The sequence below is a fragment of the Vicugna pacos genome, chromosome 27 (assembly GCF_048564905.1).
Source record: "Vicugna pacos chromosome 27, VicPac4, whole genome shotgun sequence".
In the NCBI taxonomy this organism is placed as follows: domain Eukaryota; kingdom Metazoa; phylum Chordata; class Mammalia; order Artiodactyla; family Camelidae; genus Vicugna; species Vicugna pacos.
The window spans coordinates 1,547,358-1,573,753 of NC_133013.1; the positions used below are offsets into that span (position 1 = coordinate 1,547,358).

The following is a 26,396-nucleotide window of genomic DNA, read 5'->3' on the forward strand; positions in this document are numbered from 1 at the left end:
AATAACAATTTTAAAGATGAGTTATTTACAGTTTTAACAAAGTAATATATAAATAAACTTATTTATAACAAAGATTAGGAATTCTTAAATTTGTAGTGTTCCCTTCACAGCCCTTTATTCATAGGGGGCCCCCAGCTTTCTTGGACCCCTTTAACCTGGTCGTTCTTGACTCCCTGCAAAGGGCCTGACCCCTGCATCCGCCCCCTCTCCCCAGGGGCGCTGGCTGGGCTGATAGGCATCGCTGCTGACTGGATGACCCACCTCAAGGAGAGCGTGTGCCTCAGCACACCGTGGTACAGCCACGAGCAGTGCTGCTGGGGGTCCAACGAGACGGCGTTCAAGGAGAGGGGCAGGTGTCTGCAGTGGGCGGTGTGGGCCGAGCTGGGCATCGGCCAGGTGGAGGTGAGGCGCGCTCTGGCTCCAAGTGCATTGGTCATTGACACAGGGAAGTGAGTCCCCAGTGCACGCAGTTACAGAATTCATCACGTGTGAGATGCCTGCGGCTGCATTACAGAATAAAGAGGAAGACGTGTTTTGGGATAGAACGGAAAATATGCGAGTACAGGGCAGCAAGTGAAATACGTGCATGTGCTCCCAGAAGCGCCTGCTAGCTAACCGCGCGCTCCCAGGTCTGCTGCGTTATGGTATAAGATGTATTTCCTGTCGTGGAAAAGACGTGCAGGAGGGTCCGTGCATTCACAGAAAGTCCACGTGGAGTCAGCTCATTGCAGCTGGGTCATGTACTGCATCACGGTTGTTCGGGAAGTGTGAATTACCAGAAGTTTTAGTTAACGTAGCCTCCTAGCTGGAGATACCTGGCAGAAACCCCTGGGTTTGTCTTCGTGGCACTGCAGTATTTAGATGGCTGTCTTCCTACTGTTGATGTTCTATAGGGAAGAACAATTTGAGGCTAGAATATTATATAATATAAATATAGTTGTATGATCTGATATGGATATGTGTTTAAAATTTTCTCACAGCTGAATTTTAGAGCCAAAAAGAATGTACCTCCTGCTGGTGAGATGGGCAGTTGCTGTTTCTCACTCCATCTTCAGCAGAACTGCAGCAACATGAAGGCTGAGAGTGACAGTATCTGGAAAGTGGTTTGTGGGTGGGTAGGGATTGAAGTGAGGTGAGAGTCTTAGCAACAAGACTTTAGGAATCAGGAAAAAGCTAAGAGAAATATTAAGTAGATTGTTTCCTTGGTATGATAACAAATAATGTTTTTGGATTCCACGTAACTATTTCGTTCTAATAAAGCTTTCATTATCGTGGGAGTGACCGGGAGCCTTTCACAGGTTTTACCCGAGCTGCTTAGGTGGCAGGTGCTTGTGTGAGCGGTGCCAGTCCATGAAGTTCATCGTGTTGCTTTTCAGGGTCCTGGTTCGTATATCATGAACTACATAATGTATGTCTTCTGGGCCTTGAGTTTCACCTTCCTCGCCGTCTCCCTGGTAAAGGTGTTTGCTCCGTATGCCTGTGGCTCTGGGATTCCAGGGGTAAGCTGTGCAGTGTTCATTGTCATTAACATTGAGTAATTGTGACATTTGCTTCTTGCCTGTGGGGTAAAAGGTAGTGGCTTTTCTTGGGGAGTGATTTGTCTGGAATATGAAAAAGAAAATTTTAAAAATGTAAGCTGATGGTAGACATTGCTGAAAGAAATTCTTCCCCATTTCTGTGGAGGTTGATTTTTTTTTTGTCACCACTAATTCAGCATATGACTAAATAAATATCCCAAGAGACTCAGTTAAACACCAAGAACCTGCAAAATACCTTGCAGCCTAAAGTTCTTTGATGAATGAGTTGATGTTTTGCTCTTAGGAACTGAGTTTGAACACATTCATCCTCTTTTTGTAACTATTTTTTTTAATTAGATAAGTTAATAATCCTTGAAATTGGCAGATAATACTTATAACTGGTTTATACTTTAAAATAAATGATCATAGTGGTCAGTAGTACAAAATTTTGGATTTTGTTTTTTATTGATAGTAACTTAAGAAGGTATTTAGGATTAACTATGATGTGAACTCATTTCTTTTCTTCTTTTTATTTTTCTGTCTTAAACAAGTTACTAGCTTTTTCTAGTGCATGTCTGTTAAAAACAATTTTAGTGATTTTTAAGGCTATATTAAGACTGTCTTTTAAGTTTAATGAGGAGCAATAGCATGTAGGATTTAGCAGTTGTCACTCATCCTTCTTGATGTAGGAAAATATTACACATAATTACAATATTCTGAGAAGGCATAATATCTTTATTTCTGACACAGAATGTCTAAAATGTATCAAACTATATTATGTTTCTACAACAGAAATATTCAGATTTAATTTTTCCGGGTTCTGTAATTATGTCCCTTGTGTTAAACCCTGTATCCCCTTAACATGGCCTGGCATTTTAGTTTTGTTCATGAGATAGGGTCGCCTTCTCTCCTTGCTTGGGGAGAGGATTAGAGTACCATGCAGACTTGTTCTATACAGTGTAGTTTTTCAAGCTTCTGAAAAATGCATTATGAGTTGTTCCATCTGTGCCAGAATTTGCAAGATGAATAAGACAAGAGAATAACTTAAGTTCTTATGTTTTTAAAGGAAATTAAGCTGCCTTGATCCTTCCTTTGTAGATTACAACTATTCTGAGTGGATTCATCATCAGAGGTTACTTGGGAAAATGGACTTTAATGATTAAAACCATCACGTTAGTTAGTACTGGCTGTGGCCTCGGGTTTGAGTTTAGGAAAAGAAGGATCCCTGGTGCATGTTGCCCGTTGCTACGGAAATCTCTTTTCCTGCCTCTTTCCAAAGTACAGCACAAACGAAGCTAAGGAAAGGGAGGTAAGTGTCTTGGCAGATAAATATCTGTTACATAGACTTACATCAGCGAAGAATTTCCTAGTGTAAAGATCATGTTTCATTCTTTCCTTCTTGGATAAATTCTGTATTCAGATTTAAAGTTTAATTTGAGAATCGTTTGTGCTTCTTTTTTCTTCTTTAAGTCATCTCTAGCATCTTTCTGCAGTCCGTCCCCAGTGCTGCTCATTTGCTCCTGTATTTTAGGAAAGTTTTAGACAGACGGCTGGTGTCCATTGGTCACAGCTGAGTTTCACAGAAGTCTTTCCCTTTGCTTCTGCTCTGCCTCACGCCTCCCCTGCTCTGAAGTGTGACGTGTGCCACTGGTTCGCTCCTGCTTCTCCCAGACTGAGAAGTCTCACCCACTGTTTCCCCCCGCCCCCTCCTCCTCCTTCTCCAGGGTGTGTGTGTGTGTGTGTGTGTGGTGCCTTGGTATATAAATGACTAGCCTTGACACGTTAGTTGGAAGCATTTAGGCTTCATATTTCGCTTTCTTCTTCTGCCCACTTAACATTTTTAAATTAAATGGTTGTTAGATACTTATGAAATGGATTGAAAGTGTGTGAGTTATAGGTATGTGGATGTCGGCTTGATTGTAAAATTCTGTTGTGTTAAATGTAGAATCAGAGGATTCAGTTAAATGTGTTGTCTGCAGTTCTGAGGGAAAGAAACAATATTAAGTTAACCTTTGTTCTCCTGGCTCTCCCAGAGGAGCACTCCCAGTGTGCCCTCTCCAGCCAGGTGCAATTTAATTACAACAAGGCTTCGTTCATTTTTAATTTACCAAACAGCAGCCTGACTGTGGAGTTCATGCCCTTAACATTTACAATTTAATTTTATTTATTTCCAGTTTCTCTTTCAGAGATGTAAAAATTCACCATTTGACGAAATGCTTTGGTAGCCTCAAATATTTACTGGAGTAAAGTAGTCATAGGAATAAAGACTCTTAGAAAAGTCATGGTAAATAGATGCCCAGTGAATTTTTGTGTGTATTTGGCTTCCCACTGGTGGGAGGTGGGCAGCTGCCCGTGGTGGATGAGGGAGCTGGAGACAGGACCCGGGGTGCTGGGTCTTTCTTCCTGTGACTGGCTCAGAGGGCTTCTGGGTGGTGGGACTGTGCCCGGGCGTGGCAGTGGTTCCTCATTCAGGTGAGGCTTTTCCGTGCTTGAGATAGCAGTCTCTTCAGAGGACTGGGGTGCTGAAAATGTAGGGAACTCAGGAGGTTTCAGGTCCCCTGTATATTTTACTAGGGTTAGGAGTAGAGTAATTATTAGCGATGGAGTGGTTAGCTCTGGAAACTGAAGAACTGATACCCTCTTTAAAAATAAACATAGCCCCTCCCCGCCCCAGTTATGCTCTCTCCACGGTCTTCACAAGTAAACATCTTGATTGTCTGCGTCCATTGCCTTTTCTTCTTTCCATCTTATTTACGTTGGTGTATCTCCCACCGATGTTTAACTGAATATTGAATACATGAATGACCTTTCAATTAAAGCAGAGGAGGAAAAATAATCTTATTAAAAGAAGTATTTACCTTTGGGTCAGGGGGGAAAAGGGAGACATGCGAGTCAAATTCAGAAGCGGCGTTTTGAGAGTTTGAGTGACACGCGGAGTGTGGCCTGGTGCACGTGAGTCTGTCAGCACTTGTGAAATAGGCCACGTCCTCTTTCAGGTGCTGTCCGCTGCCTCGGCTGCAGGTGTTTCTGTAGCTTTTGGTGCACGGATCAGAGTTCTTTTTAGCCTGGAGGAGGTAAATTAAACCAGCAATTAAAATTCTGTGTAGTACTGTTACAGACGTCCTGTGGCACACTTTCCAGTGTTACAGCTCGTGTCATAGACACAGACTTTGTTTTTAAGTTTTCAGATTTGTTTTCTTAGTTATTTTTCACTCATTCTTACATAAAAAGTAATATATATGTTCTTTACTTGAGAGAAGTTTTTTAAACTATTATTGATATATAAGTGTCAGTATTTATTTAAAGTTTACCATTGTTGACATAATTAAAAGTAGGCAGAAGTGAATTTGACTTAATGGAAAATATTTAAAACAATCCTTATTGGCTAACTTACAGGATTGTTTTTATTTTAAAATTTTTAATCGGTTTCTAAGTCATCTTTTAAAGTTTTTCTTGTGTGATTATTTCTGTTGCAGTTACTGATTTTAAGAAAATAATTTTAGTCACTTGTGTGGAATATCTTTTGTTTTCTAATTGGTGCTTAAGACTTTTTACACCTTTGTACAAAAATGTGACTAAGGAAAAAAAATGTGATTTAGGAATGGCTTAAAATATACTTTTCTCTCTGGGTTGTTTGTATTCCTTTTGCTTTAATAACGAAGAGGAAAATTAAATACTTCTTTATAAGCTAGCAGGAGTTAGTGATGGTACATTTATTTTTAACTGCCGTGATTGAATTGGGGGGTGGAACTCACTTTGAAAATAACACAGAGCTAGGTGTTTTAAATAATTATTAGACATTTATCATCAGTTGACATTGTGAATTTGTGTAATGATGTGATAGCCAGAATGGCTATAAAATAGTATTTTCCTTACCACGGTAACATCTAATATACATAAATTCTAGCTGCAGTAAAATTTAGAGCATTGATATTTACCATTCAAGTTTTAACATATCAGAAATATCTTATAAAATTACAGCACTGATTCTTCTTTTCCTATTGCCCTGTTTTAGATTAGCTGTTACTTCCCTCTTAAGACTTTATGGAGGTCATTTTTTGCTGCTTTGGTGGCGGCGTTTGTTTTAAGGTCCATCAGTCTGTGTGGTAACAGCTGCCAGGTCCTCTTTTACATGGAGCACCACACGCCACAGTACCTTTTTGAACTGTTTCCTTTTATCCTCCTCGGGGTGTTTGGAGGGCTGTGGGGAGCCTTTTCCATTCGGGCAAATGTTGCCTGGTGTCAGCGGCGCAAGTCTACCAGATTTGGGAAGTATCCTGTTCTGGAAGTCATTGTGGTCACGGCCATCACTGCCGTGGTAGCCTTCCCCAAGCCATACACCCGGCTCAACACCAGTCAGCTCATCAAGGAGCTTTCCACGGACTGCAGGGCCCTGGAGTCCTCCTCTCTCTGTGACTACAGAAGCAACATGAACGCCAGTAAAATTGTTGATGACACTGCAGACCGGCCCGCTGGCCTCGGAGTGTATTCAGCTACATGGCAGTTAGGGTTAGCACTCGTATTTGAGATCATAATGACGGTGTTCACCTTCGGGGTCAAGGTGGTTGCTGGTGGGGGTGATATTCTAGTAATCGTGGAACAAACTGAAATGTTTATCTAAAGATGGTTGCTTCATACATGTAGACTGAAAAAGCTATCTGTTTGGTTTAATTTTAAATAATGAAAAAAGAGTTTTTGGATATATTGTTGAGTATGCTATCTTGCTGTGTAACCACTTACCCCAAACCTCTCCACTTAGGACATCGATGGCTCACCACGCTCTTGGTGTTGCGTGGTTGTACAGGGAGGCCTCCCTGGGCACACTCTGCTTGTGGTCCCTCACGTGGCTGTCACCTGACAAGGCTGTGTCGGGCGCCTGGACCAAGCAGGGTCAGACACTAGGGAGATGGGGGACCATCTGGGCTCCTCCTGCACTGTCTCCCCCGCTCGCTGTCTCTGGTCTTCCTGGCACGGTGGCCTCGGGGTTGGTGGATTCCTCCCATGGCAGCTCAGGGCTCCAAGAGTGAGTGTCAGGAGAGGACTGTTCCCACTGCAGCCAGGGATGCCCAAAAGCACACCTCTTGTCTGGGCCATCACAAAGGCCCGGGGGGGCAGGGGACGGATGCACACTCTGAACTTCCAGGGCGCAGACAGAGAGTTGGTGATCGTGTTTCCTGTTGCTGCCAGAGTCCCTCACCACGAGTCTCACACGTTTGTTTTAGATCCGGAGACCAGGCACCTGGGCTGGGTCTCACTGGGCTGGAGTCAGGGTGTCTGGAGGAGGTGCGGGAGAGGCCATCCTGCGTTTTCCAGCTTCCATGGGCCTGGGCTCGTGGCCCCTCCTTCATCTTCAGAGCCAGCAGTGGCTCATCAAGTCTTTGTTTAATCTCCACGTTCTGACACTAGTCCTAAATCCTTCCACGTGTAAGGCATCTATGATGACTTTGGGCCCACCCACGTCACCCGGGATGGTCTCCTGTTTAAGGTCAGCTGCTGATGCTGGGATTTCTCTGGGCTGTGCAAAACGGCAGACTCCTGGGGACTGGGGCGTGGCTGTCTGTGGAGCCCGTGCTCTGCCCGCGTGTCACTGTGGGGCGGCAGCCCAAGGGCCTTGTACACTCTGCTCTGTTCCGAGGCCCAGCTGTGCCCTGGGACGCAGCTGCAGTTGTTAGTTAATGACTTGCTGGTCAGTGCAGTTCCTGCACGATTGTCAGGATGTGAATGAGGTGGGATGACAGCGGCCCCCAGTCTCTAAATGTCTGCACCTGTGATTCATGTGCCCCTTGCCACTCACTCAGGACCGGTCGTCCATGGTGTAGCTGGGTGGGTAACAGCTTCATTTCAGCCAGCCTGAGCCATGTCAGTTTTTGAAGTACAGACTCTCTCTTCCATTGTCCTCTGTCTTAGTCCCCTGGTCATAAAGGTTAAATAATAGAAACACCTTGAAATTTGTTCGACTGAGCGACTCCAGGTAGAGCGCTCAGCCATGCGGGCGCAGTGTGTGGACCCTGTAACCCGGCTTCCCTGGCCCCACGGGGCTGCAGGGCCTTCCTGGGGTAGAGGGAGACGCAGGTTTTGAGCCCTTCTGTTTGGGTGTCCTTGTGGTGACCTGTGCTGGTCAGCGTGCCCTCTGCTATGGCCTTGCCTCCCGGCCACAGTCTGCACTCAAGCTCGTCCCCCTGCCGGGTTGGACCAAGAACAGCTCTTGTCCTTCTGATCACTTCGTGTGTGTGTGTGTGTGTGTGTGTGTGTGTGTGTGTTTATACGAGGGGTAGGCGTTCAGAAACCTGAGCTGGAGGACGAGGAACCCTGGAGTCCCTTCTCTTTGTGCCTGAGAATGCGGCTTGTTACTTGGTATGTGGGTGTGTGGGACTGTCCAGGGGAGCAGGGCCACAGTGCTTTCCCTGTGCTGGGAGCTTGCCCTGAGCACCAGGCTCACCGGGGTCTCCCTCGCAGGTGCTGTTGGGCCTGTTCATCCTCAGCATGGCCGTCGGTGCCATCGCTGGCTGCATGGTGGGCATCGCGGTAGAGCAGCTGGCCCGCTACCAGCATGACTGGTTCATCTTCCAGAAGTGGTGCGAGGTCAGGGCCGACTGCATCACCCCCGGCCTGTACTCCGTGCTGGGTGCCGCCGCGTGCTTAGGTGAGTCAGGGGTCTGTGTGCTCGGCTGTAACCAAGGTGGAGGCCCCGTCTAAGGGATGGGGGTGCAGACACACGTGGGTGGCATCATCCTACCTGTCTTTGAACACTTGCCACTGTGGAAATCTAATAGTTAGTACCTTTTTAACATCATGTGATGCTTCAAGACAGATGACGTCTCAGTACCACATAGGCTTCGTTTGACTCCTGTCCAGGGAGGTTTTTCTTTCTCCTTGTCGAGGACCTTGGCTCACCTACGTTCCAGCAGAGCTTCAGAGCACCTTTCCTTGACTCTGTGGTGAGTCACTGTGAGCCAAGAAAAGCCAAGTATCTGCATTACCTTCTTAAGAGTCTGTTTCTTGTCCTTGTGGACGTGAAAAATTGTTATTTTTACATTTAAAATGTCAGCTAAATTTCGGTTATAGTATTTAATTACAGTTGGTATTTTGACTTAGTTTTGTTCAGTGGCTCAAAGTTGGGTAAAGAAGTTATTGATCTTGTAAGTGTAAAATGCAGTGAAAGCAACGGGAGAGCCTTTTTGTCCAGAGGAGCAGATGCTCATCCGTTTCTGTGCGGCACACTGCGCTGAGTGATGCAGAGGTGGGCCCACCCTCCGCGAGAGGCGTGCTGCGGAGACCAGCGCTGGCTGCACAGTATGAGCAGTGCGGAGGACCAGGGACAGCTGGGAATGCCCATGACCTCGGCGGGGACCTAGAGGGAGAGAGCTCAGGGCGGCTGGGACGTGTGCTTTCTTCTAGGGATCAGTAGAACTGAGAGAGATGGCTTTGTTAAAGAGGGTGGTGACGTGAAGCAAAGGGACTGGGTAGGAGTATGCTTAGTGTTCGTGGAGCTTTGAAGAAACAGGGTGTTGAAGTAGAGACTGCGCGTTGGACACTGGGGAGAGAGAGTCAGACTGGGGAGATGGAGCCAGGTTCTGAAAAGGCAGTGGTTCATGTCAGGACGAGTTGTGTCTGCTGTCAGTCAGATCTGTGGCAGGATTGTTGTGGCTTTGTCATTTTTAGTGCCATGACTTTGGGAAGGTTCTTTTACTTGTTGATTTTTATTTCCTTATCTTTAAACTGCAAATAACAACCACTCCTACAATTGTTTTCGAGGATCATAGAAGATAACACGCAAACAAAGCTGTGCGCGCAGTTCCAGGTAAAGTGAGTGGTTGGTTAGGTCAAAAGCCTTTGTAAAGGGGCCTGGGCATCCGTGGTGTGGCGTAGGTGTGTAACGCCCAGTAGGTTCTTTCTCCCTTCTGTGTTTGGGTTAGAAACAGGGAGGAAGAGTTCAACCTTACTGCAGTGTAAGCTGACAAGCCCTGATAGGTTTCTGAGCAAAGGAGCCGCGGGGTGAGGGCAGCACTTGGGAATGAGTCTCGTGGGAAGGCGGCTTGTGAAGTGGGTGGAAGGCAGTGGGGCCTGCTGTCAGGGAGGTGAGATCAAAGAGCACTAAGTCAAGGAGCAGAGTCTTGAGCGTCTATGCTGGGTCGGTAATGGTGAGGAAGGGACCCCAGGTAGATCCTTTACAGAGCAAGTCAGGTAGGACTTGTGAGAGTCTGGACTTTGAGTACAGCAAGCGGGTGAACCAGGCGTGGCCGTGAGGCTGTCGGGAGGAAGGTGGGGCCCAGCGTTGGGGTCAGCGAGTTGTGGGGAGCTCTCTTGGGGGGAAGAGGGTTTGATTTTAAGTGTGGGGTAGTTTGTGCGATAGTGGGTCTTCCAGCGTCTTTCTACAGTTGGAAAATGAGACGAGCACGTAGGATGTGACGGGTGGAGACACGGGACACTCAGCAGGAGGGGGAGAGATGTGGGTCAGGGAGGCCTCAGCCTGGAGGTGGCAGCTCGGAGCGGTGGTTTGGGTGGATAATTTGAATAGTTCAGATGCGTTTTCTAATGGAAGGATATTATACTGTTAACATAAATCACACGTCAGAATATTTTACTAATTTTGAAAAGATTTAGAGGAAAGAACTGTATTAATTTAATATTCTGCCCACTTGAGTTTAATTTGTAAATTGTTAGTAAACAAATGAGCTATGATGTGCTTCAGCAAACTCCTTAAAAACTAACAAGAAGACTTCGTGGGGAGAAATTATGTCTTTGTTACCGCAGTAAACCAAAGTGGCAAACTGTTAGTTGGTCAGCTGTGATTTTTTTTATTTCATGAAGTTAACCGGTTTTGAAATGTTATTTTCATAGTCTCTTTGTTTGAACAAAGAAGACTTGTGTTCCTGTAGATCTTGTTAAAATAATGATGCTCCTTGTCACTAAATCCTGTTTACCGTTTGTGTTTGACCGCCTGTTACGGGAGTTCTCCTGCAGGGTCCTGTCCCCCTGACCAGCGATGCTTGCTCCTTTCAGGTGGCATGACCAGGATGACGGTCTCCCTGGCGATGATTGTCTTCGTGCTCACTGGAGGCTTGGAGTGCATCGTTCCCCTTATGGCTGCAGTGATGACCAGTAAATGGGTTGGAGATGCCTTTGGGAGGGAAGGCATTTAGGAAGCTCACATCTGGCTAAATGGATACCCTTTCTTGGATGTGAAGAAGGAGTTCACACCCACCCCGCTGGCCGCTGATGTCACAAGACCACGAAGGAGCGACCCTCCCCTGGCTGTCCTGATGCAGGACAACATGGCGGTGGATGACTTAGAAAACCTGATCAATGAGACCAGCTACAATGGCTTTCATAAAGTCCAGAGAGTCTCAGACTGGTGGGGTTTGCCCTCCGAAGAGACCTGACGATCGCAAAAGGTACCCTCCTGAAGGAACGCGTGCGTGTGCACCTGCCTGCGCCTGTGTGTGTCTGTCAGCACCGGCACCTGGCTGGGTGGGCGTGCGTGTGCAGTGGGTTTCTGGAAGAAAGGGAAGCTGTGCCATGTGATTGGCTGGGCTTGTGGGGCGAGTGGTCTGCTTTATGTACCTTCAAGTCTTCTGTTCTTTAAGAAAGGAATTCACACTTCTCTGGGTTGCCTCCCCGCTGAATGTAGTCATATCTTTTGATTTGGCATTGTTCTCAGAGATTGGAGTCCGATTCTTTCTCTTCTGGCTCAGAAAAATAAATCTTGTAAAGGTGACAGTATTCATAATAGCACGTGATATAAGCCCTTAGTGAGTGTCAGGCATTCAGCTAAATACATTCTTGTATTTAATAAAGTTGGCTCATTTGAATGCAAGTTATTAAAAATTCCATCATCTTTGGTCTGTTTCGTATCAGATTCACAGGGTTTTGCTTTTTCAGTTTTTGGATTTGGATTTACAATATTAACTTGTAATACCTAGTTTAAAGTGAAAAGATCACTGAGATTGTATTCTTGGTTAAATGCAGGTTGGGAAAGCCTGTGAGTCCTGCTGTGTTCTGTGCTGACCTTCTTGAAAGTATAGTGTAAAGGTGTTAGCCCTGCTATGTGACTTCTTGGAGAGAAGTTGAACTTCTTCTGAGGAGGAAGCCAGTTTTGCCCTCCAGAATTCTTTATGCCCTTCCCCTGTAGCCCTGCAGTGCTGACAAGGGGGCCAGCGCCCTCCACAAAGCTCCAGGTCAGGGGTGTACCCATCAGCCATTGCCGTGATGCTCCTCGCTGGGTGGTAGGGGATGCTGAGCCCTGAGCCGGTGCCGGAGGTCATGCCCGAGCCCGTCCCCACCCTCCAGTTGCCTCTGTGGCTGTTGCAGGTGGACTGTGAACTACTTCAGTTCTCGTGCTGTTTGGAGAGGGGAGACTAGATGGTGTGGGTGGGAGTATTTCTCAGATCAGACCGGAAGCCTTCAGTTTACAAGAGCTGCTAAAGCAAAAAGAAGGAGGAAAAGAGAAGAGCCTACAGAGAATGCCCAGTTGAGCTCAGGAAAAGACTGCAGCTTTGAATAACTTTGCATCATTCCGGGTTGCACTTGAGGTGCTGGCCTGGCAGGTGCCCGAGGGGCGGGCAGTGTGGCTGCTGTGGCTGCGGCGTGGCTGAGATCAGGGGCGCTGCTGCTCAGCCCTGCCCGGGGCCGCCCTGCCGTCAGAGGAGACTGTACTTTCAGGTTTAACGGTAAATGAGGAAGGAACAAAAGGGGTCAGAGTTTGGGAATTTTCACAAAAGTTCAAAGGAAAAAGCCCAGGTTTTTAAAAGATGAAGAAAATGGTAAAGTTAAGAATTATTTGTATTCCCATTAATTCTGTGGATATATTTTTTAAAGTTTTGTTACTGTCTTGAGAAATAGAATATGGGGGTAGCAGATAATGTCAGTGTCAGGGAATAGGTTTACCTCAGACGTGAGGTAGCAAATCGTGTCATCAGAATGGTTAGCCACACGCTGCCTTCTTTAACAGACCTTAAATATTTACCAACATGTATTTCTGTGAAGTTTTCATTTTTGAATGGGAAAAATATACCTGTACACTAGGTTTTGTGAAATATGTGTAATTTTTATATACTTATATAAAATACTTTATTAAAGGACAAAAAAACCCAGTGCTTGAATAAGTAGTGACCTATATGCCATGTCCAGGGACAGGAAAACTCAAGATTTTAAAAGAACAGTTTTTCCAGAATTTTTTTTAAATTAATTAATTAATTAATTTGGGGGGGAGGTAATTAAGTTTACTTTTTTTTTTGAAGGAGGTACTGGGGGTTGAACCCAGGACCTTGTACTTCTAAGCATGTGCTCTACCACTTGAGCTATGCCCTCCCCCCATTTTTATTTTTAAACTGCATTTTTGTTATTTCATTACATTTTTTTTTTTTAGTTTGTAGATAGTACATTGACATAGTTCATATTCAGGGAGATTAAAAGTATTAGCAGATACAAACAACTTTATATAAAATAGAGAAACAGCAAAGGACCTACTGTACAGCACAGGGAACTACAATATCTTGTAATAACCTGTAATCAAAAACAATATGAAAAGTATATATAGAAATATTTGTATAACTGAATCACTGTGCCGTACACCAGAAACTAACACAACATTGAAAATCAACTGTACTTAAATTTAAAGAAAGGAAGAATAAGAAAAAACAGAAAAAGACGATTAAAAGTATAGAGTGAGGAATCACCCGTGGCCTCGCCGTGTCCAGGTTAACTGTCCGCGGGCAGCCCTCTGCTTGGCTTCACGTGTTTTCGGTAGCTGCCATTCCGTGCTTATATGATAAGTACGTATGCTTTTTCCTTTACTTTTAGACACGCTGTATATGCTGTCTGATACACGCTGCTCTGTATCTTGTTTTTTCACTAAGCAACGTTTTCTCGGACATCTTTCCAGATCAGTGTAGAGTTTTCTCACATTTTTTACACTACGGAGGGTGCCATGGGGTGGTGTACCAGGGCCTGCATCATGATGTTTTACGTCAGTTTCCCGCTGACATTTGCAGCCTTTTCTGTGATAAAAATTGTCGCCTCGTAAGTCTGAGAACCTCGCGCAGTGGTCGTTGTGCCCGTGTGCCCCTGTGGGAAGATACTGGCAGAGGATCGTTGGATCAGAGAGGTGCATTTGTCATTTAGTGAGGTATTTGTGGACTGCACCATGTGCTCTCCCTAGCAGTAAATGATAGTTTACTGTGTGCAAGTTTAGTCCAAATGGAGACGTCCCTCCTGCAGTGTGTGTCCGGATGTAAAAGTGAGGCTGAATGTTTTATAGATTGGTGTAGAATGAAGCGTGTTTTAATGTGACATTTACAGCATGACCTGGATCCTCTTTGTTGTTTTCTGCCTGAAGGTATAAAGACTCCCTTGCTGGTTTCCGTTTCTGTGCTGGAGCTGTGAGCTTTGCAGGGATGAGACCTTGGGTACGGCTGACGTGTCAACACGGTGCGAAAGGCTGTGGCGCAGTGAGAGGCTGTGCGTCTCTCCTCCCTCAGGGTCACCTGTGAGAGTAAAGCCTGGGCTTGTGTGCCTGGGAGACCTGGTACAGGTGTCCCGCCCCCGGCCGTGCTGTCCTCCTGCGTCCCGAGCCGGTGTTGACCCAGAGCGGCGGCGGCGGCAGGAGGAGAAGGACCCTGAGCGGCAGCGGCGGCGGTGGCAGCTGCCCCAGGCGAGCCGGTCAGTTTACTGCCCTCTCCCCCGCGGCCTGGCCTGGGGGCGACCTCTGCTGCCTAATTCGCCAGAGGCCCGACTCCGGGTCAGCCTGTCCCAGCGAGGCGGGTGCGGTGCGGTCAGGGTGCGGGGACAGCGAGGCGGCGGCGGCGGTAGGGGGTCTGCAGAGGGGAAGCAGGTCCATTTGCTCCCATCTGTCCCGCGGCTTGGCCTGGGGGGCAGCCTCTGTTGTCCCAGGTGGCGGGACACACGTGTCCCTGCCAGCCTGACCCCGGGAGGCTGGCGCGGTGCGTTTGGAGTGGCGGCGGCGGGGAGAAGGGGGCTGCCTTGGCAAGCCGGTCGACTTCTCTCCCCCGCCCCCTGGCTTGGGGGTGGCCTCGGCCGCCGGAGATTCTCCTATGTCCAACTCCAGGTCAGCTTGCTCCTGGGAGGCCGGCTCGGCTAGGTCCGGGGACGGCGTCATTAGCAGAGGGTGGGAATAAGTCTGCCTTGGGGAGCTGGTGGATTAGCTCCCGTCTCCCCCATGGCCTGGCCTGGGAGCGGCCTCTGCGGCCCCAGGTCGTCGGACACACCTGTCCCACTCAGTTTGTTGGGGTGGGGGGTGGGAGCGGTGCTGTTAGGGTGCGGGGGCGACGAGGGTAGGGGGCCTGCCGCGGCAGAGCCTGTCAATTTGCTCCGCTCTCCTCCACGGCCTGGCCTGGGGGCGGCCTCTGCCTCCCGGGATCACCTGACGTCCTACTCCAGGTCAGCTTGCTCCTGGGAGGCGGGCGCGGTGCGGTCAGGGGCCAGGTAAGGTGGCGGCTGCGGGGGGAGGGACGCTGCCCCGGGGGAGCTTGTGGATTAGCTCTCATTTCTGCGCTGCCTGGTCTGAGCGTGGCATCTGCTGCGCTAGGTCCTGGGACATACCTGTCCCACTTTGCCTACTGCGTGCGGGGGGCGGGGCGGTCAGGGTGCTGGGGCGGCGTGGGTAGGGAGCCTGTAGCGGGGAAGCCGGTCCATTTGCTCCCATCTCCCCCGCGGTCTGTCCTGGGGGCAGCCCCTTTTGCCCCAAGTTCGCCAGATGCCCGTCTCCAGGTCAGCCTGCTCCCCAGAGGAGGCCACCGTGAAGTCAGGGGACAGGAGCGGTGGCGGCTGCGGGGGGAGGGGGCTGCCTTGGGGAGATAGTAGATTGGCTCCCGTCTTCCCAGCGGCCTGGTCTGGGAGCAGCCTCTGCTGCCCTAGGTCGCCGGACACACCTGTCCCACTTAGCCTGCTGGGGGAGGGAGGCCGGGGTAGAGGGCCTGCTGCAGGGGAGCCAGTCAGTTTGCTCCCCTCTTCCCCGGGGCCAATTCTGGGGGCGTCCTCTGCTGCCCAAGAAGCAGGTCAGCTTGCTTCTGGGAAGCGGGCCCAGCCCGGTCATGGGGCAGCGGCGGTGGGTGGAGGGGGGCTGCCCTAGCTGGCGGGTCCATTTCTTCTCTCTCCTGACCTGGCCTGAGAGCAGCCTCTCCCGCCCAAGATTCACCTGACACCCCACTCCAGGTCAGGTTGCTCCTGGGAGGCGGGCGCGGTGCAGTGGGGGGGGGGTGCTGGCCCTGGCGAGCTGGTAGGTTAGCTCCCATCTCCCTAGCAGCCTGGCCTGGGCCGGGCCTCTGCTGCCCCGGGTCACAGGACACACGTTTCCTGTCAGTCCAACCCCCGGAGGCGGGCACGGTGCGGTGGGGGCATGTGGCCGCGGAGTGGGTGCTGCCTGGGTCCAGCCAGTCAATTTGCTTCCTTCTCCCTCGCGGTCTGTCCTGTGGGCGTTCTCTGCACCCCGGGTCGGTGGACACACCTGTCCTACTCAGCTTGCTCCCTCAGCAGAGGCCGGCGGGGTGAGGTTGGGGGCCAGAGCTGCCCCCGGGGGAGATGGTGTATTAGCTCCCATCTCTCTGAGGGCCTGGCCTGGGGGCAGCCTCTGCTGCCCCTCATTTGCTGATCACTCTTAACCAGATCATCCTGGGGGCTGTGGGGTGGTGGCGGGGGTATGGAGCCTGCCACGGGGGAGCCGGGGATTAGCTCCTGTCTTCCCTGCAGCTTGGCCTGGGGGCGGCCTGTTGCTCCAGGTCGAAAGACACAGGTTGCCTGACGGCCTAACCACCGGAGTCAGGGCACATTGCCCTGAGGGGGCTGCCCCTGGCCAGCCGGTCAGTTTGTTCCCACCCCCCCTGCAGCCTGGCACAGGGGCAACCTTTGCTGCCCCAGATTCACAGGACGCCTGTCTCCAGTTTATCCTGCTCCTGGGAGGCGAGCACAGTGGAGTCAGACCAAGAAGTGGGCTCTCTCCTGGGGAGGCGCAGAACTCTCTTGGTCTCCTTTGTCTTTATTCTTCAGCAAAGGGGTCAATGGAGCCAGTTCTTCACCCTGAGAAAGTGTAGCCTGTGTTACGGAAGAGCTGCTGGACACAGTGTGGTTTCTGGGTCAGTTTTTCACAACAGCTGATGCCCCAGGCAGGCAGGAAGGCTATTACTCAGAGCTTCTTAGCCTGGAGTTGGGGGATGGTCCCGCCATCCTCACCATGTTTTTTCTAAATGTGTTACTCCCTTTTTTTTCCTAGGTGACATTTTAGGTTATTGGGTCACAGATTGCTGGCACACTCGTCCCTGTTCTCCAACATCTTTTGAACTTGGATGAAGTGACAAGTAGGGGAAGAAGATGATTTACTGAAAGGTAAGACTACTTGAATTTGCATTAAAGCAGCATTCTGTCAGTCTTTCTCAAATGATTTTTCTGAGTCTAAATCCAGAACCTAGTGAGTATTGCACTCCTGTGTAAATCATTGATCTTCACATTTGTTGAGTGAGAGATGAGATCTGTTAATCAGGCTTACCCCTGAAAGGAGAAACTCAGGCTTTTGAGCACAATTCCTTGTCTGATGTCACCCAGGCAGTCACAGTAGAAGATAGAGCCGATATAAAAGTCCCTCAGCTGCCTGAACTGCAAAGCTTCTGGGATTACTGATCCCTGAAGTGCAGGTGACTCGATAATAATTTGGAGGTTAGTTGATATGATCAGGTTTTTCCCATCCTGTAAATGGGTTCTGTGGCCCCAGCCCTGGGAGAACTTGGTCATAAGGGCCGTGTTGTGAGAGGTGGGTGGGAAGGCAGAGGCATAAGAGCTGGAATCACTGAGATTCCACACTCAGTAAACACAGGCTCCAGAGCCGAATTGTTGTCAGGTTCTGCTGTGGATTTGAAAGCATGTTCAGACATGATTCTTGCCCTTCAGGAGTCACTGCCTGGGTGGAAGTAACCTTTATATAAATCTGGAAAGGATGGCGATTAAAGTAGATGGGCGGTTACGTTACACAGTGTGCCCAGGCTCGCTCTTCCAGGCACTTGTGGGACTAATTGAGAGTTATGTTACTCGTTCATTCACTGAATTGTTACCCTTGAATTGGTCATTTGTCCCACAGTAAGTGAAACAAGGGATCAGGAACCTGAGTTTTGTCCCCTCTCCTGTCACTGATTGTATCGATCAGTTGGGCAACCTGCGTATGCACTGTGAAATGGTGTGGCATTTCTTGCCCAGTGGGACTGCACTGGTCAGTTTTGAGAATCAGGGGAGATACGTGGATAGGACAGTGCTTTGACAAACATGAAACCTCTTTATATTGTCACTTGGGAACTTCTCTCTCCATAGATAGCTCTGTATTATTCTTATTGTTGTTGTTGTTGTTGTTGTTATTGTTATTATTATTCAGCTCTGTATTATTTTTGTTGTATTTTATGCAGCATTACTCAAAGTTTTACTTAAAAAAAGATCCAAATTAACTCTGTTCACCTGTTTCCAGACTTGAAAGCTTCAGTTCTAGACTATCTGTTTGATTTTTCTTAAAAATACATTCCAGTATATTTCTCTGGTGAAAATCTTTATCCTGTTATCTATTTCCCCATCATTTCCTTATTTTCTTGAATATATTAAAAGTAATCATTTTATAGTCTTTATTGTTAACTCTGAGGCCTACATCACCTGGGGGTTTGCATTTGTTTCTTGTTCTCATAGTATCAGTCATATGGTCTTGACATGTTGCATGTCTAGAAATTCTTTATTACATGGCATACATTGCAAATGGAAAATCCATATGTTATCTTCCGTGAGAGGTTTTCTACCTTCCCGTTGGGCAAGACAGGGTGAGGGACTGATCATGTCACTCCAATCAGGTGCTGAGGTGGGTCAGGACTGAAGTGCCTTTTTCCTTAAAACAGCTTTGAGGTATACTTGGCAGAATAATTTTCACATATTTAAAGCGTACAACTTAATACACTTTGACATAAGTATATCCCCAAGAAACCATGACCACACTCAGGACAGTGAACATACCCATCACCCACAGAACTTCTCTCCTGCCTTTTGTTATCCCTCCCTCCCTCCCCATCTCTTCCCCTGGAAACCATTGATCTGCTTTCTATCACAACATATTGGTTTGCATTTTCAAGATCCGTGTATGAATGGATTCATATGGTATCTACTCTGTTTTGTCTGACTTCTTTCATTCAGCATAATTATTTTCAGAGCCATCTGTGTTGCTGTATTAATAGCTCATTTTTCTTACAGCAGAGTATTGTTTAGTGCTGAGTTATTGCTGAGAAGTTTATTGTGCATAGTGTTTGGATAGACCATCATTTGTTTCTCCATTTACTTCTTGATGGATGCATGGGTTATTTACAACTTTGGCTATTATAAATAAAATTGCAGTGAATATTTGGTTACAAGTCTTTGTATAGACGTATGCTTTTGTTTTTTAAAGCACCGAGATGAGGAATGTCTGGGTCATATGGTAGATAGCTGTTTACCTTTTTTTTAAGAAACTGCTGAACAGTTTCCCAAAATGATTGTATTATTGTAAGTTCCTCATGGTGTGTATCAATTCTGGTTGCTCTACTTCCTAGCCAGCACTTTGTGAGGTCTTTGTAATTGTATTCCTTCTAGTTTGTATGTGTACTAGTATCTCATTGTGGTTTTAAAAAGCATTTCACTAATGACTAATGGCATCTTTAATCAACATCTTTTCATGCTGATTAGCCATCTGGATATCTTTAGTGAAGTGTGTTTTCAGGTCTGGCTCATTGTCCCTTGATTTAGTATTGAGTTTTTAGAGTTCTTTATTCTGGATCAGATACAAAGAGAGACCTTTATCAGATATATGATCTGCAAATAGTTTCTGTCTATCTATGGCTTGGCTTTTCACTTGCTTAGCAGTGTTTAGGAAGAGCTTTGAAGTGTCTTCATTTTGATGAAGTTCACTGTATCAGTTTCTTTTTTAAATAGATGATACTTCTGGTGTCATAGCATAGAAATATTTGCCAAACCCAAGGTCATAAAGCTTAAGCCTATGCTTTTTCTCCTAGCTGTTTTATGGTTTTAGATTTTCTGTGAAGATCTGTGATCCATTTTGAGTTACTTTTTGTGTATGTGGTGAGGTATGGATCAGAGGTCATTTTTTTTTTTGCATATGGATATCTAATTGTTCCAGCACTGCTTGTTGAAAAGACCCTTCCTCCACTGCATCCTTATTGAGAATCAATTGTCCATGTAAGTGTTGGTTTAGTTCTGAACGTTCTATTCTGTTCCATTATTCTGTTTTCGTGTTTTACATCAATACCATAATTTCTGATTACTGTAGCTTTATTTTAAAAAGTCTGAAAATCAGATAGTGTAAGTCTTCCAACTTTGTTCAGAGTTGTTTTGGATATTTGGAATCCTTTGCATTTTTTTTTTTGAATTTTAGAATCAGTTTTTAAATTCTCTTCCTTATTACATCCTGTTCTGCCAAAATTTCACCCATTTCTTTGGCCATCTGCAAAGCCACATTTTCTGAGGTCTTTCTAGACCCCAGGTGAAAGGAATTTCTCTTTCTTCTGTGCTCCATTCACACTTCATGATATTTGATTGCATTTATTCATATTTGGCTGTGTGGACTTGTCTGATCTTTCCTGCCATATAGTAAACCTCTCAAGGTTAGGAATTTTGATGTGCTTCCCTCTGTCTGCTGAGAAAACTAAGCTGTATGCTTTGCAGGAGTGAGTCCTGCAGTAAGAGGTATCTGCAGCCGACATCTAGCTCATTGCTCGCATATTGTCAAGGAATCCTGCAGATTTAGAATTGTTTATTGTTTGTTATCTCCAAGGCAGCTCAGTCTTTATTATTTCTGTTGCTACTGCTGCACTTTCAAAGAGCAATGGGCTAATTATTTTCCAAATATCAAAGCATGCTGTAATTGACTTGTGATGCTAATTACATGCTGCTGTGTCTTAACAACCTGCTTAGTGTTCACAGGCTCCTTCACTCATGGCACTTTTGGGAGGATGTCATATCCTTAGAGCTAGCACTGCTGTCTTTGGCGACCTGAGCAGCAGTATCTGAACTCAATCCTTCTGTATTTCCAGTGTCCCCTCTAGCCCTCCTCCAGCCCTCCATGGGGGACCTGCAGTTCTGCCCTCTAAAAGCCTACTGTTTCTCAGGAAGACTTCCCTATGAAATATGATCTTGTCCCTCTTGTGGGGACATTCAGTCCAGAGATCTGGCGGCAGGGGAAAATGTTTAGTCTGCTTTTTGTAGAGCCTAAACTGTTCCATGCTTATTGTAAGCAAATCCAATGAGGAAATCGTGTTGGCATCTAACAAATCAGCATAAATGTCTGATGAGGAAGATCAGCTTCCCCATCCCACTCAGGCATCATGTTGACGGGACACTCACCTTTCTCCTGTGAGCAACATAAGGTTCAAGATGTTATGAATGGCTTTTTGTTTCTCTTCTTTAGTCTTTCCACATTCACTGTGTCTGGTGAGATTATATGAATCCTGTTTATTTCCAGACCAGCACTCGTCTTTTTTAAAGGATCACGTGTTTAAAAGGCCAGTGGACAATTTGTTAGAAGATAGAAATCCTCTTAGATTTCAGTCCTAAAGTCAAATTTTGGTTAGTGGTGAATGAAAATTCCCCTTAAAATTTTAAGTACGGTGATACAAAATTTTTTAAATAATTAAATATTAGTCGATTTCATTAAACACTGTATCACTTATTCACCTTTAAGCCTGTTTCTGTGGCAATTTTGCAATGATTCCCTCTCTTTACTGATTCCCTCTTTATCAGAGTCCTTGAGAGGCCGTGTCATCACTGTCAGGATCATCAGCACCATCATGCAACTGATTCCTCTGGAAGAGTCTAGGGAAATAGGGATGGATGTGGATCATGTAGGTGAGTGTGTGCGTATACAATAAGAACAATTATCAGACATTAGATGCACAGTATCCACTCCATTTAGAAAAGAATGTGGCCATGAAATCCTGCTGTGGTGAACGAAGGAAGCTGTGGGAACAGAATGGTCAACGGAAAGGAGGAGGAAGTGAGCAAAGGTGGGAGCACAGATCCTCGGTTAGGAGACCAGCGCGTTGGTGTGAATGAGGGGAATGTGGTGGTAGAACAATGTGCATGCCCCCCCCCAACAGTGTAGCCACCTGTGACATGTTACACTGTACACAGCAAAAGGGACAGCAGATATTTTAGGACAAAAATGTTAGAGGATTTCTGTCTTCTAAAGTGTCTACTAGTTAGCCTTTTAAACACATGATAGATTATTAAAGATTAGTGCTGGGCCACAAATAAACGGATTCATGTAATCTCACCAGACGTACTGAATGTGGAAAGACTAAGGAAGAAAAACAAAGCCATTCATAAGTGTCTTGAACATTAAATTGCTCACGAGAGGACACATTACCCAAGGTGAGTGTCACAGCCATATACATAGTGCCTGAGTGGGGTGGGAAAAGGGGATCCTGAGATGAGGTGATAGGGTGAGTAGCCTGGATTGTCCAGGTGGGCTCAGTGTAATCGCAGGCGTCCTTAAAAGCGGAGGACATTTCCCAGCTGAGTTTAGGGTCAGAGGGAGGTGCAGCCATGGAGCAGTGTTCAAAAAGGTTGCTGGCCATGAAGATGGAGGAAGTCGTGGGGCACAAGCTAAGGAAGGTGGGTGACCTCTGGAAACTGAAAAAAAAAAACAAGGAAACATTCTCTTCTAGACCATCCAGAAGGCAGGCACCCTGCTGGTACCTTGAATTTGGCCCAGTGAAAACTGTGCTGGATCTCTGACCTCCAGAGTCATAAGGTGATAAATCCGTGCTGGTTTAAGCCATTAAGTTTCTGGAAATTTGTCACAGTAGTAATAGAAAAGTAACATTAGGGAGGGGTTGTGTAAGGGGTTAAAGGTCTGGGATGGGGTGTGGAGAGGATTCTGACATTTACACCTAAAAAACAACGAGGTGAGGTGGGAAGGTAGTACCCTCAAGCCGAGTTTTAGGGAGAACTACCTGGCAGGGCTGTGAAGCAGACTATTTGGAGTGAGGAGAGCATTGGATAGAGGAATCAATTAAACCTCTACCAGGAAAATAAGGAGTAAATTGTCACAGGGCTTCAGTGGTAGTGGACGTAGGAATGGAAATGGGCAGAGATATAAGTGTTACTTTGAAGGAATTAGTATAGGTTTGATGACTACATGCTGGGGAGAGTTAGCCGATGTGTGGACTGAATGTTTGCGTCCCCTTGAAACCTGTATGTTGAAACCTGATCTTCCATTGTGATGGTGTTGGGAGGTGGGGCCTTTGGGCGGTGATTAGGATAAAATGAGATCATGAGGGTAGAGCCCTCATGAATGGGATTTGTGCCCTTATAAGGGGCCCCAGAGAGCTTGCCTCTCTCTGCTCTCTGCCCCATGAAGATCATGGGGAGACAGCCATCTTCAAGCCATGAAGCCAGTCCTTTCCCAGATACCCTGACCTTGAAAGTCTCAGCCTCCACAACTTGAGGAATATGCTGGTTGTTTAAGCCACCTGACCCATGGTGATTTGTTACAGCATCCCAGACTGACGAAGACAGTGGAGAATGCCTCCGAGTTTGGAACTGACTGCCTTGAGAATGCTGAAACCCCGGGAAGTGGGCAGCACAGACGTTAACTCACTTAATCCTGCCAGCACAGTAGGAGATAGTCTACATATTCCTCACCACTTAAAAGGTAAGGAAAAAGAGGCACAAGTTATTAAGTAATAATAATAATATATTATTATAATATAATTATATATTATATAATAATATTATTATTTGTATATTAGTATTTTATTATTATTATTATTATTATTATTATTATTATTATTACTATCACTATTACTATTACTACTATTATTATTATTTGTCAAAGATTCACACAGAACCTCCTGGAGGCAGAGTGAGAATTTATACTCAGGCAGGCTGGCTCCAGAGCCCCTGCTTTAACTACCAAATCAGATGGCCTGGCTTCTGTGGATCAATTTTTTTCAACTGTGATATGAGGGTACTGTGTCCAGTAACTTACAGCTTCAAAATACCTCAGTATAAGGGAGTCACTAGTCACAGGCATTACAAACCACAGAAAGCTAGACACACAAAACTAACTCGTTAGGGCAAGAAAACCACTAATGTTTCTAAACATTATACATGCTGAGCCCTTGCAGTAAAATGTTTATTTATAATTCTGCCTGGCTACAGAATAACTTCGTAATTCTGCACCTGGCTGGTGGTTCCCAGGGTGGACAGCACAGGCCTAGAGAATTTAAATGACTTGCCCAGCCTCAGCGAGGAAGCTCGTGGTGGGATCAGTGCTACAGTCTGGGACTTTTCCTTCCTATCCAGCAAGTCCCTCATGGGGCCTTAGAAACTTCTCCTTTGGTGCCCAGCTGTCTATCCATACTTATGACATCTTGTCAGGTGTCCCAACCTGCTCCTGAACACCAGCCAGAACCCACTTCTGCTCTTTTCTGACCAGGTAATAACTCTTAGCAACTTCCATTGTCTTCTTGGCATCAGTTCTTACCTGGAAGGGTAGTGGCTCGAGTTGGAAATGTGTCCACATGAGCAGCTGACAGATTTTTCGTAAACATCAGGAGTGGGCAAGAAAGGAAAATTCAGGAACAGACCAGTGGAAGCAAGTCATTAAATACACCAAATGGATACTTTCAACGTATGTTTGTGCTACCGAGTCCATGCTTGTTCTGCTCACTGCATGACAGGCCAGTAAGTCGGGAGACCAGGTTTTGGGGCAAGGAATGGCGGCTTTATTCAGAAAGCCAGCTGACCAAGAAGATGGCCAACTAATGTTCTGGAGATCCATCTTCCCCAAGTCAGAATTCAGGCTCCTTTTATATTAAAAAGGGGAAAAGGGTATGCTTGGTTGTTGCAGACTTCTTGGTGTAGGAATTCTTTGTTAGAATCCTTTGTTCTTGCAGCTCTCCACCTGGGTCAGATCCCTGTAAACCTCCAACAAAACAAATGTGATTGTCTATTCTGCAACCTGTTATCTTTGCAGGAGTGCAAAAGTGTTAATATCCTTAAAGGTCAGAGCCTTGAGAGCAGGCTCTCCTGTCTATTTCAGGCTGAAGGCAACATTGTTTCACAAAAGGTGCAGCGCTGACAAGACTGAGCCTGGAAAACAGGGCACAGGGTTAAAGTCAGAGGAACAGATCTAATATGGAGTCAGATTTGTTCTTTTCTTTTAAAGGGGCAGAAGCCACTTGAGGATGATGTTTATTTGATTTATAATTTTCTCTCTCATTCTTTTGAACTCTTGCTCACTTCCATTCCATTTGCTTGTTTTAAGTCGCTCACGGTCTCTGTACCCTTCAGTATAATTTACTGTGATCTCAGTGCTGTCTAGCCTTTGTGTGTTTGTGCTGCTTCCATTTCACCATTTTTGCTCTGATTACTTTTAATTTTCTGTTTATTTTCTATAATTTGCCAACTCATCTTTCTTTCTATAGGCTTCCTATATATTTCTTAAACTCTTGTTTATCTTTGTTGTACTTCTGTGTTGTAAAAATGATTGCTTTAATAAGTCATGTTTCTCATAATACATTAACACCTTTCACCATTCTTGAAAAGCTGTTTTGTTTTCTAGAGTGTTTCATTATCTGCCATTTTATTATATTCTCTTTTTTCTTTTTAAATAGTATTTTTGTATAAATACTAAAATACTAACTAGCTTTTTTTTTTTAAGAACTCTTTTTTTTCCTTCATTTCAACTAGAAATCCAGGCCGAGCTCTTTTCCAAATAGAGAGGTGCCCGAGTCATGTGCCAGTCCAGAAAGATAAAATTAGGATTTTTTCAGTGTTGTCTCTCCCTAGTCTGCCAGAATCGCTTCTGCAGAGCTGCTCCCAGTGTGCATTTTCCCTGTGTCCACCGCCTCATTTCCTGCTTCCTGCAAATGCAGCTTGTCTGTGAAGATTGCCCGTGAGCTCTCCTCCTCTCTCGGAACCAAACCCGTGCACGTTCCCAGTGATGTCCTCTAGGCGCTGGTCCTGTTGTTATAAAGAAAAAATGTTGCTTTTGCTCTAGAGTGTGCTACTTACACTAGAAAGGTAAGCATTGTCAACACTTTCTGAGCTTCAAAGTCATGGGCGTTCTGTAGCTTTGTAAGCACAGTCTGAAGTCAGGAAGTGTGACACCTCCAGGCTTTGTTCTTTTTGCTCAAGATTGCTTTGGTAATTCTGGGTCTTTTGGGTTCCATACAAATTTTAGGATTATTTGCTTAGTGAGATAAGTCAGACAGAGAAAGACAAATACCCTATGTTATTATATGTGGGGTGTGAAAAATAATACAAACCAATGTATAACAAAACAGAAACAGACTCAGATACAGAGAACAGTGGGGAGAGGGAAAGGGGGAGGAGCCAGATAGGGGTAGGAGATTAAGACACAAACTACTATGCAGAAAACAGGTAAACAACGAGGATATATGGTATAGCGCCGGAACTATAGCCATTCTTTGGCAATAACTTTAGATGGAGTATATAACCTATGGAACTACTGAATCCCTATCCTGTGCACCTGGAACTAATGCAATATTGTAAATTAACTGTACTTCAATAAAAATAAATGAATAAATAACTAAAATATAAGTGAATAAATAAAATATAAATGAATAAATAAAACATAAAACTTCTTTTCCCGTGTCCTTCTCTGTTTTATATTTACTGATTTGGGCAGCCCCCTCCTATGTTGTTGTTCAGGAATTTAAGTAGTCCACATACCTCAGCAAAACATTAGGTTTACATTTTTATTTCTTATTTTTTTCAGTTACTTTTTTATATTTAAGAGAGTAAGTGAGAAATGAAGGCTTTGACCAGCCACATTAGAATGGAAACTTTTTAGTGCCCTTTTAAGAAAATATTTTGGACTATATT

At 45.8% G+C, this 26,396-nt stretch overlaps 1 pseudogene; it reads left to right on the forward strand.

Annotated features, from left to right (window-relative positions):
- Positions 1 to 237: 237 nt before the first annotated feature.
- LOC116277643 (H(+)/Cl(-) exchange transporter 3-like) lies at positions 238 to 26,155 on the forward strand (annotated as a pseudogene).
- The last annotated feature ends 241 nt before the right edge of the window (positions 26,156 to 26,396 follow it).